The sequence below is a fragment of the Balaenoptera physalus genome (assembly GCF_965194825.1).
Source record: "Balaenoptera physalus genome assembly, chromosome: 16".
NCBI classification, from domain to species: domain Eukaryota; kingdom Metazoa; phylum Chordata; class Mammalia; order Artiodactyla; family Balaenopteridae; genus Balaenoptera; species Balaenoptera physalus.
In genome coordinates this window covers 84201741-84216765 of record NC_138898.1, presented here as the reverse complement: position 1 = coordinate 84216765, position 15025 = coordinate 84201741, and the positions used below count along the sequence as shown (strand labels likewise).

At 54.6% G+C, this 15025-nt stretch overlaps 1 protein-coding gene across 1 annotated transcript in view; it reads right to left on the bottom strand.

Moving 5' to 3' along the window:
• Positions 1 to 10179, bottom strand: part of SRRM3 (serine/arginine repetitive matrix 3) — a 54921-nt gene extending 44742 nt beyond the window's left edge. Inside the window, 1 exon segment of the mRNA XM_082429578.1 lies at positions 10101 to 10179. The gene's annotated coding sequence lies outside the window, so the exon portion shown is untranslated.
• Positions 10180 to 15025: the final 4846 nt, after the last annotated feature.

Here is a 15025-nt window from a genome sequence, read left to right as displayed (position 1 = left end):
AGCTGTAGCCTTCCAGCTAGGGAGCAGGCAGCTTCCCTGTGGTTGCCTGAGCTCCAATGGAGATTTGGGATTGCGGGGAGAAGACTGAGAAAGAACGTTTTCATGGCTGAGCTGCCACTGATGGCCTGGGCTGCCAGGGAGGTGGTGATCTCTGTGTCCTGGGGAGGGTCCAAGCCAGACGGCCTTGGGGAGGTTGTCCTAGAGAGAGCCACCGAGGTGTCATGCTCTCTGAGGACTCTCCCAAGCTAGCCTCTAGGGCTGACCCTGGAGTAAAGTCAGAGGAGCCCTGTGCTGTCATCGGCTTCATTACGTCCTTTACCCGCTTCTCCTCCCGGAAAAGATCAGACCCGCCCAGGTTCACACCCGGGAGCTGGGCTGAGGAAGGGGAAGATGGGCTAGAAGCTGTATGACCAGATTTCTTTCCCTTTTCAGGCTTCAGTTTCCTCATCTGGACTAAGTGCCAGCGCCTGGATACTAGTGGGGTCAGGGTAGGGCTGGGCTCTGAGTCCCTGGCAGCCCAACACTTGGAAGAATCCAAGTTGGGTGGTGATGTGCCTGCCCTCCCAGGAGCTATCAGCAGGAAGGGTGTGTGCTGGACAGACAGACAAGCCCCTTCCACCCACTGGGGAGGGTGAAGTGGGGAGACAGGGCAGCTGCCTCCACTGCCCACACAATCTCATTATGGAAAATTCCCTCTATTGACTCAGCTTTAATCAGGCAGGCTGCCCTGGGCTTCCCCCCCACCAGGTTTCTGCTGGGCTGGGTGAGATCAAAGAGAGAGCCGGGCTGGGGGCTAGAGCCTCATCTGCCATTCCCATCGATCCAGATGCGCCTCTTGTTGCTAGGCAACAGTCTCCAGTCTCTCCTGGTCCTTCCTCCCCCAGGGGCGGCAGGATCGGGCAGTAAAGGGGGAGAGAGACCCCACGTTCATTCTCTAGCTCTCCCCTTGCCAAGCTAGAGATCTCTGTCACCAAGCCGGGAGCCCTCCTCCTGCCCAGGAAGGGCCCCCCATCCTGGGAACTTGACCCTCCCACCGAAACAGACCTCTTTTCTCTTCTCACATTTGTATTCATCTCCAGAATACTCAAAATCCACACCTCCTATGTCCCATGTAAGCACTCTATCAGGAAGACAGGCCAGGGATTCACCAGAGAGGGGAAGGGACCCTTGGGGGTGTGGGGTAGGAGTCAGTGAAAAAGTCCAGATGGGGCTGCAGGCTACCGTCTTCCAGCCCAGCATTGGACTCGATGTGGGAATCATGTAATCTTGAGAGAATGGCACTGAAGACAAATTCACACTCCCAGTTTTGAGTGGGTTGGCTTTTTTTTTTTTCTTTTTCCAAAACGTAGGATGCATTTCATAGTAGTTTTTTCTTTTTTGTTTCAAGTGCTATAATTTAAAACTGTAAGTTGTATTTTAAAACAGGCATAAAAATGTACTGTGGGTTTGGGGGGCTGTAATTGACTAAATAATGCAGATCTGAGCATTTTATCACAGTTTAATATTTTGCATATTTGATCTACCCTATACTGCTCATCTTTCTCTTTTTAAAAAACTGAGTATGTGCAAGTCATCCCCACAGTTGTTATGTGGTGACCTACTTATATCGTGGCTTATTTAGGATTTTAAGGTCTCTCCCCTCTCTGAGGTCTTTACAGTCCTTGGGGATGGAAAGTATCTCACTCTTGCCTCTGGTCCCTCATCAGACCTTTTTTTAAAAAATGCAACTAAGGGATAGGAAGAGGTGATGCACTTCCCAAAGTGTAAAGACCCAGAATTCAGGAGTCCGAGGACCCAGCCCTGAGAGCTGCTGGGAGATGCACAGTCCCTGGGCAGCCGTCCTGATGCCCTCGGTCCTGCCACTGCCTGCCACCTGCTCCCCCCAGCTCCACAGTGCAATGACAATTCCTCCCCGCCTCCCCTGCCCAGACCCAGTCACACACTCCAACTCTGAGAGGCACAGCTTTCCAGGGTCCTTGACAAATGGTAACCAATTAATGTCAATTAATCTGATTAGCCTAAATAGTTAATTAAGCAGTTAATTAACAACATCATTGACAATAACCTATGGCTCCCGAGGGATTGTGGGTGGGAGGTAGGAACGGCAGGGGGCGGGGGCCCTCCTTGCTCTGGGAAGAGGCGAGCCCCTTAAGTTCAGGTTGAGAGTGGGAGGCTACTCGTGCAGCTGTGGCCTCTCTGAGTCTCTGCCTTGCTCTGCCATCAGGCCCAGAATCTTCATCAGGGCGTCCGACCCCACCCCGGCCACAAACCCTTCCCCGGCCCCTGACCAGGTTTGAGAGGGTCTGATTTCTATAAGAAAGGCTGAATCTCAGCACAGCAGAGGAGGGAGAAAGGCCTCCTGTCTGGGAAGTTGTTCCACCCCAAAATCCTAGCGAGGAGTCCCTGCCTCTGCTGCCATCCCAACCCCCAGCCCAGACCACACACCTCATAGCCTACCACCCCCACCAGGGCCATGGACTTTCCCAAGCTGCAGAGCAGCCCTGGAGGGGACTTGTCATCCTTAAGCCCGGATGGGGAAACTGAGCACCTCCCATATGCCAGGCCCTGTGCTTGCACTGAGCACCTGCAACGATAAACAGCACACGGCGGCTGCCCTCAAGGAGCTCCTCGTCTGGGGCGTCACAGAACAGTGCAGCCTACTGCATCTCAGCTGGGTGATGCTGGCGACGTTAAACACCTCTCTGTGCCTCAATATCCTCTGCTGTGTCCTGGCTCCGTCATAAGATGTTGTGAGGACTAAATGAGTTAGGACACATGAAGCCCTTGCAGCGGTGCCAGTCACACGGGAGATTCCAAATGTTCGTGATGGTTACCGAGGGAGATGGAAGCGTAAGCAACCATCAGGACAGAGTATAAAAGCGGCTGAGAAAGAGGTGGTCCCAGGCACCTGGGGGCACACAGAGGGAGCTTGGAACGAGGCATCGCACAAAAGACGTGGGAGTAGAGGCTGAAGGTCAAGGAGGTAGAGGAAGAGGGAAGAAGGGCATCTAGGCAAAGGGAACAGCATCTGCAAAGCAATGAGGCACCAATTCTCCCCGCTAGCATGGGTAGTCACTGGGGAGCTTTCAAAAATCCTGACCTCCCAGGTCCTACACTCAGATTCTGAATGGGTGGGTCCCAGGAACCTGCTGTTCATGGACTGTTTTGGAAATACCAAGGCAGGTAGGTACTCTGCACCTAGAGACCATGGCTGCCGTGGTTTCTGGGTGTCCCAGGCTGGGAGGAGCAGAGCTGCATCAGGGGAGGCCCCGGGCCATGTGACCCATGTCCCAAAAGCATACCGCAGGCCCCCCTGTTCTCTCCATCTGTCCAATAATGCTCGCCCTTCAGCGGTGACCTTCCTGAAACAGCTCTGGCCGTGTGCTTACCTGCTGGAAACACCCCTTGGTTTCTCTGCTGCCTTCAGGAGAAAGGCCAGACTCCCCTGACTGGCATTAAGGCCCCTCACGAGGCCTCCCTCTCCAGCGTGGTCCTCTGTTCCTTGGACTCTCCAGCCACACTATTCCCTAAGTGCCGGGGCTCTTTCCTCCTCAGTGACTCTGCTCATGCTGTTCCTTCTGCCAGAAATGCCCTTCCCCTTTTTCTCCCCCTGGCAAACCTGTACTCATCCTATGAGGACCATCTGTGATGCTGGCTCCAAAGTCAATCAGGCAGGCAACTACCCACCCCCAACCACCAGTGCCCAGGCAGCCCCCGGGATGGTGCCACATAACCCATGTTCCACCCCTAAACATTCACCAGCTCATGGGCCTTGCTCCCCACTAGACTGAGGGCGGCTCCTCCCTTTCTCCAGTGCTGAGCACAGGGCTTGGGGATGACAAGGATAACTGAGGTTTCAGTTCAGAGGAGCTGCTGAGCAAATGTTTGATGAATGAAGGAATGACCGTCTCTGCTTTCTGATGTATGAGGAGCAGAGGACAGAGGAAGAGAGAATTCGGGAGGCAGATAAGAGAGGTGTTCTGGGGACAATAATGTATGGGTCACAGGGACCAAGAAGCATGTGCTAGACTATGCCAGGTAGGGAGGGGGGACAGGGCTGCCCGGAGGCAGGACCTGCCAAGTGTCCCGGCTTCCCTTCCATCCCAGAGGCCCCCTCTGGCCCCCTGTTGGGAGAAGAGGAGGCTGGGCCCCTCTGCCCGTCCTGAAGCCCACTTCCCCAACCTGGTTCTCTGGTGCTGACGGCTGTACCAAAGCTGCCCTACCTCTCACCCTGCCCCTGCCCCTGCCCCGGGTGAGCCCAGCCTGGAGCACGTGCACATCCCCTGTCAAACCTCCCAGCGGTGCATCTCCGGTACCCGTCTCACCTGCAGCTGCGCCATCACCTCCTCCCTGGCCTCTCGCCCTTGGTCTCTTTCTCTTCATCCTCCTCCTCCTCCCAAAGGCAGCCAGAGTAGGCTTCCTTAAGTGCAAATCTGATCATTTCATGACACTGCTCCAAAGGCTACTTGACTCCCATCACTTTCCAAATAGACTGCCAGCGCTTACGGTGGTTTTCGAGGTCCTTCAAGACCTGCCGTGGCTCACGACGCCCCCGGGGCTGCGCTCTATCCTTGGGCACGCCCTCTGTGCCATGGCTCTGTTAGATCACTGACTATCCCCTTAGTTCACTAGGACTTTTCATACCCCTGTGCCATGGCCCACGCTGTTGTCTGGAGTGCCTTGCCTCTACCTTCTCTGTCTGGCACCTTTCCTGTCATTCTCCAAAGCCCAACTTAAAGGTCTCTCTCCTCAGTTTCTTCTGGCTGCCCACATCACTGTGGACATCTTAGTCCTAGCAGAACATCAGTGGTCATCACTGTCAGTTAACTCACGCGTCCTTTTCCCACTAGTCTGGGAGCTCCTCAAGGTCAGGGTTGGTGTCTGATTCACGTCTATGTGCCCGGTGTTCATACAATGCCCAGAAAATCAGAAGCACTCAATAGATGTTAACGGTGTGGCCTCACACATTCAGATGACCGCCACCTCTGGGCAGTGCACTGGGTTTCATCTCTCCTTGGGTGTCTACACACTCATTACCTGAATCACATGTCAGAGCACACCTGGAGGTGGGTATTATTATGCCCATTTCACAGGAGGGAGAAACAGATCTGATCGTGGAGGTTGGGGCCTAGATGTGATCAGAGGCCAGGAGATTGGCAATCGCCTGAATCCCAGCTCTGAGCTCCTTCTTCTAAGGTCTGGGTTCGTCCAAGTTCTCACCCCGCACAGGGGATGTATGACTCTCTCGTGCTTCCCCTCCCCTGGCAGCCTTGGCCCTCCCCACCTCGGTCCCTGGCAGAGGGGTGTACTGAGGAAGCAGGCCCACCTCAGTCCCCGGCTAACCCTGTCACAGGCCTCAGAGCCATCCTCTCCAAGGGAAACCCACAGCCCACAGCAGATCCCCAAGGTGTGCCCCTCCCAAGAGGGCAGGGGAGGGGCAAGTTCTCCCCCCAGCTCTCACTGGCTCCCTGGGAAGCTGGTCCGCCTGTGCCCAGTGTTCATATGGCCTTGAAAAGTATGCTTTTTTCAGAGTCTTTAAAGACATCAGAGAATTCTCACTATAGAGTAAAAAACAGCATGCCGACTTCCCTCAACAGGGTGTTCCCAGTTATTTAATGCTAGGTATCTATGAACGCATGGACAAAATCCTGGTAGGAAATACCCCTCTGTGTTCACAGTGGCTGTCTCTGGGTGGTGGGACCACACATGACTTTTTTCTCCTTGGTTTTCTATTTCTCAAGTCTAGCACAACGAGGATGTGCCATTCTTAAAATCAAAAGAATTCAATGACCCTTACTTGTCTCCATCCTAGGGAGTTCTGGGAATGGTGGTGGGAATGGGGTTCAGTATAGGGAGAGGTCTCAGAACCACGGGCTATTCCGAACACTACAAATAGGCAGGCCAAGAGCGCCCCAGCTCAGTAAGCTGCCAGACCTCAGGGTCTGGTTCCCTGGGCTCAGGCCCCCCTCTAGTCCTCACAGGCCCCGGCAGGATGCTGAGCGAGCTGTGGCCCTGCCCGCCAGCTCCAGCTGGCACAGCAGCCTCTGCAGTGGGCAGGAGGCCAGGGCGGGGGCGGCAGGATGCTGAGGCCAGGCTGACTGCCTAGGAAGCAGCACCACAGACGGATGGGCTGGCGGCTTTTAGCTATAAACGGGGAGACCCTGGGGGTTGGGGGCTGCTCTGGAGCCCAGGCACACGTGTCCGCTGAGGCCTTTCTCCCAGATCAGCGGGCAGCCTGGGCAGCCTGGGCCTGGCTCACCTGCCCAGGCCCCCTGAGAGCCCCGTTCTGGATGACACAGAGTCAACAGGGCTTGGCCTCTGGGGATGGAGCTGTCACCCGCCTGTGCTCATGACCCGGAAGAAGGTGAAGAGACAGGAACCCAGAGGTGTCAGCAGGCACTAAGCCACAGCGAAGACCTAGGCTGGGCCAGGCTGGGGCCTATTACTGTTGGTAATGGTCCCTCCCTGTCATGGGCTCCTCTGGGCCTCCCACGCTCTCATGCGCCTCTCCCTCCTCTCTAACGGCCTCGTCCTCTCTGAACTCACTCCCCCCTACTGAGCCCCCATCCCCTCTTCTAACTCCACTCCACTCATCGGTTGCCCTCCCTTCTCTGAGTACCACCTCCCTGAGCTCCTTCCCCTCCTGGAGCCTCCAAGATGCCACGGGGCCCCTTCCTTCAGCGAGTGACCTCTTCCTTTCTTTCCTTAAACGCTTCCCCCTCTCGCTGCGCCCAGGTGTTAGAATTGAGAAGGAACTTCCCCATTTCTTGCCTGGCTGCTCCTCTCCCAACACAGCCGGACTAGTGTCCGTAGCGACCCCCTCCCGTGGCAGGGCCCTGATCTTCTCTTTAGAGCGTCAGCTGCAAAAATCCCTCCCTCTCCCCAAGACTCTATGAATAAGCCTCCACCACCGTACAGCTGCTGCTTCCCTGGATGTGGGACCTGAGCATGTGTGTCCTGGGGGATTCCTGGAAATTGCTGAACAACTCTGGGAGGTGTGTGGAGGGCATCTTCAGTGTCCCTGCAGGTCACCTTAAATCTTGGGCCAGGAGGGCTCAATCCTGGCTCTGCCACAGAGTCCTGGGATCTCTGGGTGAGCCACTGGGCCTCTCCAAGCCATATTTTCCCACTTTGAGTTAAGACCACAAGTTTGTAGTTAGGAGGGATGGGCGAATTTTAAATCTCAGCTGCAATTAATAAACCTAAGCTTCAAACACTGGAGGTGAATTCTATCTCTGCTGATGGAACCACAGGCTTCCTGACGCAGATTTATGGAGCAGAGAGATCTTAAAACCTTAATGCTGGCAGGGCCTTCGGGGGGGTCATCTGGTCAAGCCCCATCATTTTATGGTTGAGGACACTGAGGCCGAGAGACAGGAAGAGACTTGTTCAAGGTTACACAAGGAGCCAGGGTCAGAGATGGGCCCAGAAAGAAGGTCCTTGGACTCCATCACATGCCACCCCCCAACCCCTACTGGCCCACAGTGCCCTGGCTGATCCTCACTCGGGAGAGCCTGGAGAATCGAGGGCAGAGTGGTGCTGTGGAAGCCACACTGGGCCCCTGAGGCAGTGGGCTAGAGTTGCACCAAGACCTTGCTCTGTGACCTTGGGAAAGTCATGTCACTTTCAGGCCTTGTTTTGCTCCCCTGCGAAAGGGAGACAGTGGCACCTTTGGCACCAGGTTATGTGAGGATGAAATGAGATACTGTATGTGAAGTGACAGGCCCATGGCAGGGGCTCAGAGTGTGTGTAGGAGTTAAGAGAGAGAGGGTGGGCTCTCCGCCGTCACCTCAGCAGCACCCATGGCTGGCTACTGGGACAGGAGGAGATGTGATTCTGCCCCACTGGCAGCAAGAAGCAGGCGGAGGAAAAGTCAGTAGGCAAGGCTGACCCCAGCATTGCTGGCGGTTGCTTGTGACCGTGGCCCCATCACAGGGGGTGAGGGCTAACTGCTCAGAAAGGAACAGGCAGTGACCGGCTTGCCAAGGTCAGCAAGAGGCTGGCAGGCAGAGAAGGTGAGAGTGGGTGCGGAGGTGAGCAGATGGGGCCTGCCAGACCCAGACTCCCCCTCTGGCAGGCATGATGGTGGCGGGGGTGGGTTGTGGTGGGAGCACTCAGCTGGATAATTCAAAGCACATTCCACCTCCAAATATCCCAGTGACCTTGACCTTGGGGGAGTCAGCGCCTCGCTGCACGGCACACCCTCACCCCTATGCTTCAGGCTCCTCACCTGGAAAGCTGGCCTCATGAATCAAGAAACTGGCATTTAACTGGGTCTTGATATCAAGGGGCCAGGACAGGTTATCAGCTCCACAACTGCCCCAGGGAAGACAGCTTGGGTGGCTTCATGACCTTGGGAAAGTCATTCAAGTCTCATTTCTCAGTTGTGAAGTAGGGCCATTGATGGCTTCCTTGTCACGTTTTCGTGAGGATGAACTGAGTTAACTGTAGCCTCATATGTGCCTATTATGGAGCCTGGTATGAGGCCCTCAGCCAATGTCCACCTCCTCTGGGAAGAGAAAGACGTACTTCAAACAGTGCTGGAAACTTTTCCACCTTTGTCTAGCTCCTCCATAAGAAATTCTTACTTGTGTCTGATTTGCTAACACTTGCTCAGCATTTTACAGCTTACAGCTAGTTTCCTATCTAATAGCTGGATTATTTCTTTGACCACCAAAGTAGATACTGTTAACGCTATACCTGTTTTACAGATTGGGAAACAGGCTCAGAAAGGTTAAGTGGCTTACCTGAAGTCACATAGCTTAGATATGAACCCGTGTCTCTCACACTTCAAAGTCCATGACTCCCTACCCCTTCAACCCCACCTTTTAAAATCCAAACCATTCTTTATTCGCTCTTCAAGAATTCCTCCTCCATCCCTCATGGGAGAGTGGGATGGGGCATAAAGTTAAGGAACCAAAAAGCTGATGTGTGGGAGCAATTTCTTAGCCAGCTTGGTCCTATTTCTGCCTGGGGAAGGATCTGGCACATGCTGGGACCGTGACCTTAAGATGCCCCCTAGACAGAAACTCTCCAAACCCTGCCCTGCTCTCCATCAAAGTACCTGCCTTTTCTCTTGTCACAGGAGGAAAGACCAGCCCAGGCCCCTGGTCTGGTGGATGAGTGAGTGAGGTCGTAGGAGAGTGAGAAGTTATGGCTGGGATAGAGCACAGGTATTAGAGTACCAGGTACTCCTGGTACCAGGTACCAGGTACCAGGAGTACCAGTACTCCTCTTGCTCCCCCTCCAATCCATCCCCACAATGGACCTGCTGCCAGGAGCAGGAACTGCAGGAGGCTTCAACACTGTCCAAGCAGGAGCTCTGGGATGGAGGGGGAGGAGGATACAAGAAAGAGGCTGCGTCTCTTCTCTATCTCTCCTTTTTTTTTTTTTTTTAACCAGGAATTTGCTCTGGGGTTGGTTGGGCCCACTCTGAGCTCCAGAAACTCTCCCTGGGCATCCAGAGAGACCATGGAGAACCCCCCCTAAATTCCTACTGGCTATCATCTCTTCTGTGCCCTCCATTCTCTCCCCAGTGAGAGAGTAAATGCCATCCTGTGTGAGACCCAGTTCTCGTTGCCAGCTTCTGCCTCCCCAGGGGCATTTGGACAGCTGGGAAAGGGGCCAGACTGTCCCTTATGCTGCCACCCTGTGCTGGACAGAAGCCCAGCATTCAGGTGGGGGCCTGCTCATTTCATCCCTCCCAGTGGCCAGCATCTCCACAGGGTCCTTCATTGGTCTTTCCCTTCCCTCGGGAGCAGGTCCTTCTCCTCAGTTGGGGGAGGGCAATTGGACTGCAGTTGGGTGCCTCTCTAGCATCCTTATGGGCCAGGCCATGGTCATTTATGCTCAGTGGAGTCCTGCCCATGACCCGGCAGGGTTCTCACTTTCTCCATCCCTCTCAGCGAAATGAAAAGCGTTTCTCATCTCTGTTCCCCAGGTGCCTCGCACCCACGACCAAACACACTAACAGTCCCCCAACCTCTACCCTCTGCTCTGGGGTCTGTGGACCGTGGGCCCCGGCCCGTCAGGGGAGGCCCAAGATTCAACCCAGACGCAGCCCCTCTGGGAAATGCCCCCGCCCCGCCAGGGGCTCTCACCTCCCTGCTGATTGTTGCGCTCCGCCCGGCGCTGGAGCCAGGCCCTCTGGCCCCGCTTGTCTGGGCGGCCTCCGGGCCGCCTCCTCGGCTCGGCTCGGCTCGGCAGGGCAGCTCTGCCGCCTCCGCGGCCCCGCGCCCTCCGTCTCCCCGCGGGCGCCGCCGCCGATTGCTGAAATGCTGGACAGCGCACCACCATGGAGGCGGCCTCCCTGCCCGCTTGCCGGCCAGAGCGGCCCGGCGTCCACAGCGCCCCCCACAGTCCTGGAGGCCGACGGCAGCCAAGCCAAGGGACTGGGCGTCTGTCGGGGGCCGGAGCCTCCACGGCAGTGACCTGCTCCACGACTTACGGGTAGGGGTGGGGGCAGGCGCCCGGGGCAAGGGATCCCGCTGGGATGCCCTCTTTCATCGTGCATCCTGGTGGCCTGACCGAGGCCAGGCGGGGTGGTGGGAGACATCCCAAAGGGGAGAGGATTTTGAGACTGGAATCGCTGGACCTTCTGTGGTGCTGGGTTGGCCGTCTGGAATCCTGAGTTCAAGTCAGGACCTTGGTAGCCTGTTGTCCCGCGGCTCCCGCCTCCGTTTCCTTGGCTGGACGGTGAGCCGGTGGAGTGAAGGGAGCTCGGCTGGGGCGGGCTCTGCAAGGAGCATTGAAAGCACAGAGACCTTTCTGTCGTAGGAAGGAGGCCAGGAACGACGAGCCCTTTGCTTGGAGCCACCAGTGGTATCCCTGTGCTGTCTCAGGAAGCAGGGCTGAAGTGCCAGAGCAGACCTGAGGCAGGGCAGGGACTAGGATGGGGCAAGCGAGGCACCTGGGGCACAGATTATAAGAAGGACTTTGCACGACCCTGGGAGCCATTCAAATGAATGTTTGTTATGAATCTGCACGTGTTTATGCGTGTGTGCACCCAGCTGTATATATGTGTGTCTGTTTCTATATTCCTGTCTGTGTGTGCCCTCCTCCCCTCCTCTCTCCTTTTCCCCCAAGTTTCTTCACCTACCTGTGTCCTTGGAGTATATATTGGGGTCTGTGTGTGTGTGGTTGGGATATTGGCACTGCAGGCCCTTTGAGTCTGCAGAACAAAGCTTGGGGTGGGGGGAGAGGGCTGGGCTACAGCTGCTGCTGCCATTACTGCAGCCCCATAGCCCCAGGGGTGAGTCCTCTGCTGGTCTCCTGCCTTCTGGATGCATGAATATTTCATGTGCTGGGGCCTTGAGCTGGCCTAGCACCAGTGTGTTTGCACCCCCTGCCTGGGAGGGGCTGCCCCCTTTGCCTGGCTGGGCCTCCCGAGGCAGAGGGGTAGTAGGCAGATCAAGGGCTGGGAGAGGGCCCCCTGGAGGGCCTGCGGCCTCGCCTTGCCTGGGGAGCCTTGGCTGGGTGTGCGGAGGGGAGGGCGGGGGTGGGGGAGGAGGCCAGAGGAGGTGCAGGGAGGCGGCATCCTCCCAGAGTGAAGCCCATGCCTTAAATGAAGTCAAATTAGTTTTTTGAAACCTCACCGCATGATTTGGTTCCTGATCAGCCCCCGCCTCAACTCTGTTTGGGACTAGTGCCTGGGAACACTTTGCCCCGGCTGGGCACACCTCCTCCTGCCCTCCCCTCATCTGCCTCTGCAACCCCTGCTCCCTGGCTTCACAGTGGGAGCTGCTTTAGGGGAGAAGGGGAGAGGGGCCTGCGAGCTGGCTGCAAGCAAACCTCCGCAGCTGCCTTGGGCCCTCTCTTCTACCAGACCTGGGATGGGGGAGCCCTGGAAGCCTAGGCAGCCTCTCAGCCCCAGTAGCCCCCTCACCCCTTGCACTCTTGTGCCCTGGCTCAGAGGAATAGACCTCTATCTTGGTTTCCTGACCAGCCTGCTAACTTTCCAAAAAGAGCTCCTTCCTTTGTGTTACTTATTTCAACAAATGGCATCACCATCTGCCCTGGTTTTTCTCCACTTGGCCCTCTGGTCCATTCCCATCCTTCTCGGCCCTGTTCTGGGTCTTGGGAGACTGACCTCTGCAGACTGATTACCCAGGTTCCCTTGTTCTTGGCTTCTGGTTGAGTTCATCCAAGGGGAAGCATCACCAGGAGAATGAAGGGCGGGAGGAGAAAGAAGTTAAGTATTTATTCTCCTGCCGAGTTCCTCTCCAGCTCTGGTCCAGTGTCCCCTCATCCACGGCTCCATTCTTCTAGTCAAGCTCTGGTATTAAGTTTCCTCCCTGTGACACTTCAGGCCCACAGGTGGTAATGGCTCCTGCTGTTATAAGTCTCTGGGTGCTTCTCTATCCCTTGGTGGTCCATTCTCGTATCCCCACCCCATCTCAGTGCATAATCCCTTCATCAGGCTCTCTTCTGTTAAACCTTTGGAGGTGCTGTCGACTTCATTCTGGGTCCCTGGCCCATGCACCCTCCCTCTCAAGTCCAGTCTCCAAGCCAGAGCCCTGTGAGTCCTTGAGCCCTACAATTCCCCCTTCTCCCTGCAGACCTTCTACCTACTGGAACTGTGTTTCTTCTTCACCCCCAGGGTGTCTGCCTGGCCCAAGCCTTGGTCCTGGACCCTGGCCTAGTGCCTGCTCCCTCCCCATTCACTCCCCGCTGAAACATACATCTCTGCTTGGATAGCACTCGATCAATGAACCCTTCCAATGAACCTCATAAAATAGTGTCTCCCAGCCCAGCGCTCTTGTTCCCTCTTATTCTCCTTGAAAAAAATTTACTGTGGTAAAATATTCATGACATAAATTGGCCGTTTTAACTATTTTAAGTGTTTACAGCTTAGTGGCATTAAGTACATTCACAGTGTTGTGCAACCATCACCCAAACCCAAGCTGAAACTCTGTACCCATGAAACTCCCCCAGCCCCTAGTACCCCCCCCATTCTACTCTCTATTTCTATGAATCTGACAACTCTGTGGGCCTTGCATAGGTGGAATCATAGAGTATTTATCTTTTTGTGTCTGGCTTATTTCACTCAGCAGAATGTCCTTAAGTTTCTTCCATGTCATAGCATGTGTCAGAATGTCCTTTTTTAAGACTGAATAATATTCCATTGTATGGAAGGACTACATTTTGTTTATCCATTCATCTGTCAACGGACCTTTGGGTTGTTTTCACTTTTTGGCTATTGTAAATAATGCTTCAATGAACATGAGTGTGCAAATGGCTGTCTGAGTCCTGCTTTCAATTCTTTTGGGTAATACCCAGAAGTGGACTTATTGGATTATATGGTAATTCTATGTTTAATTTTTTTGAGGAACTGCCATACTGTTTTCCACAGCAGCTACACCATTATAATTCCCACCGGCAATGCACAAGAGTTCCAATTTCTCCACATTCCTGTCAGTACTTATTATTTTCCGTCACTGTTGTTGTTTAGGATAGCCATCCTAATGGGTGTGAAGTGGTGTCTCATTGTGGTTTTGATGCATTTCCCTGATGATCAGTGATGTGATCTTTTTGTGTGCTTATTGGTTATTTGTCTGTCTTCTGTGGGGTACCCTCCCTTATTTTTTATCTTATCCCCACCCGTCGTATTACTCATCCACTTGTGTTTTTTCCTGTTGTCACACTCTGGGCCTTGAACTCCACAAGGGCAAGGCCTTTGCTCACTGCTGTCTTCCCAGCTCCAGCACACAGTAGATGCTCAATAAATATCTGTTGATCAAATGTCTAAATTCTCCCCTTGATGCTTTTCTCCATCCATTTCTGCCGAGCCTCACCAGCCAAAATTCTGTCTGTCTTCCATTCTGCCATTTGTATTATGAGAACAATAGTGCTGTGAATAAGCTTTTCCAGACACGGGATCCAGGGTCTGATTCAGAGCCCTGCACCTGCGGCAGATTCGTATTTTCCCATTCCCCCCATAGCCAGACTCCCTGGCCTTCAATCTGTCACTGAATTTGACATTGCCCACCTCCCCAGCAACCCTTGCCTCCCCCACTGGCCTTTATACTTGCTGTCCTCCCAACGGTAGCACCTTTCCCTACTTCCTCTGTCCTTCAACACTCAGCTCCAGGGGGAGCTCCCCTTCCAGGCGCCCACCCTCCTACATGCCTGATCACCCCTCCTAGGGGCCTCATGTCCAGAGGCAAGAGCAGGAAAGTCCCTGTGATGAGAGGCCAGGCTGGGCCAGGCTGGGGTGCTTCACTCACCAGAGTTCCCAGGCCCAGAGAGTGGCTTACAGTGGCTTTGACCTCAGAATTGGCCCTTCCCTTTCTCTCTTATTCTGCCCTGTCTCTGACACCCTCTCTCTGTGCCAACCTGTGTCTAGAATGTGAATTCTATGACGGCGGGGATGCACTGTGCCTATCTCCCATCTCCCACCCTAGCACGGAGGAGGCAAGGATCATTGCTTGTTGAGTTGAGTTGTCTGGTCTTCTGCCTGCCTCCAAGCTGTTCTCCGTTCCCCGTCCCCATCTCCCACTTTTTTTTTTTTTTGCCTCTCCACTCCTCAAACAATCGACTCCTCCCTTTCTCTCTGGCTCTGTCTCTTTCCACTTATCCTTCTGTATGATGTGACGTAGACATGCACCTTGGGGCACTTGGCCTTGGAGTCAGCCCCTCTCTTCTGGCACTTCTCAAAGTGTTTCCTCTACCCTCTGCATCAGAACCACCTGAAGTGCTTGTTGAATGTGCTGCTATCTGAGTCTCTCCAGACCTACTCTAATGGTGATCTACTGCTGCGTAACAGCAACCATTTTACTGTATTTCACGAGTCTGTGGCTCAGAAATGTGGGCTTGACTACGTGATTCTTCTGCTCCACGAGGCATTAAATGGGATCACTAGGTGCTTTTCAGCTGACGGATGTGTTGTGGTCTGGAAGGTCCAGGATGCCAGGATGCCTTCTTTCCCATGTCTCAGGCCCTGATGGGGATGGCTGGAGGGCTGGGCTCAGCTCCACTTCTCTCCGTCTCTGGGTCATCTCGGGGCTCTCCACATGGTGTCTCCAGA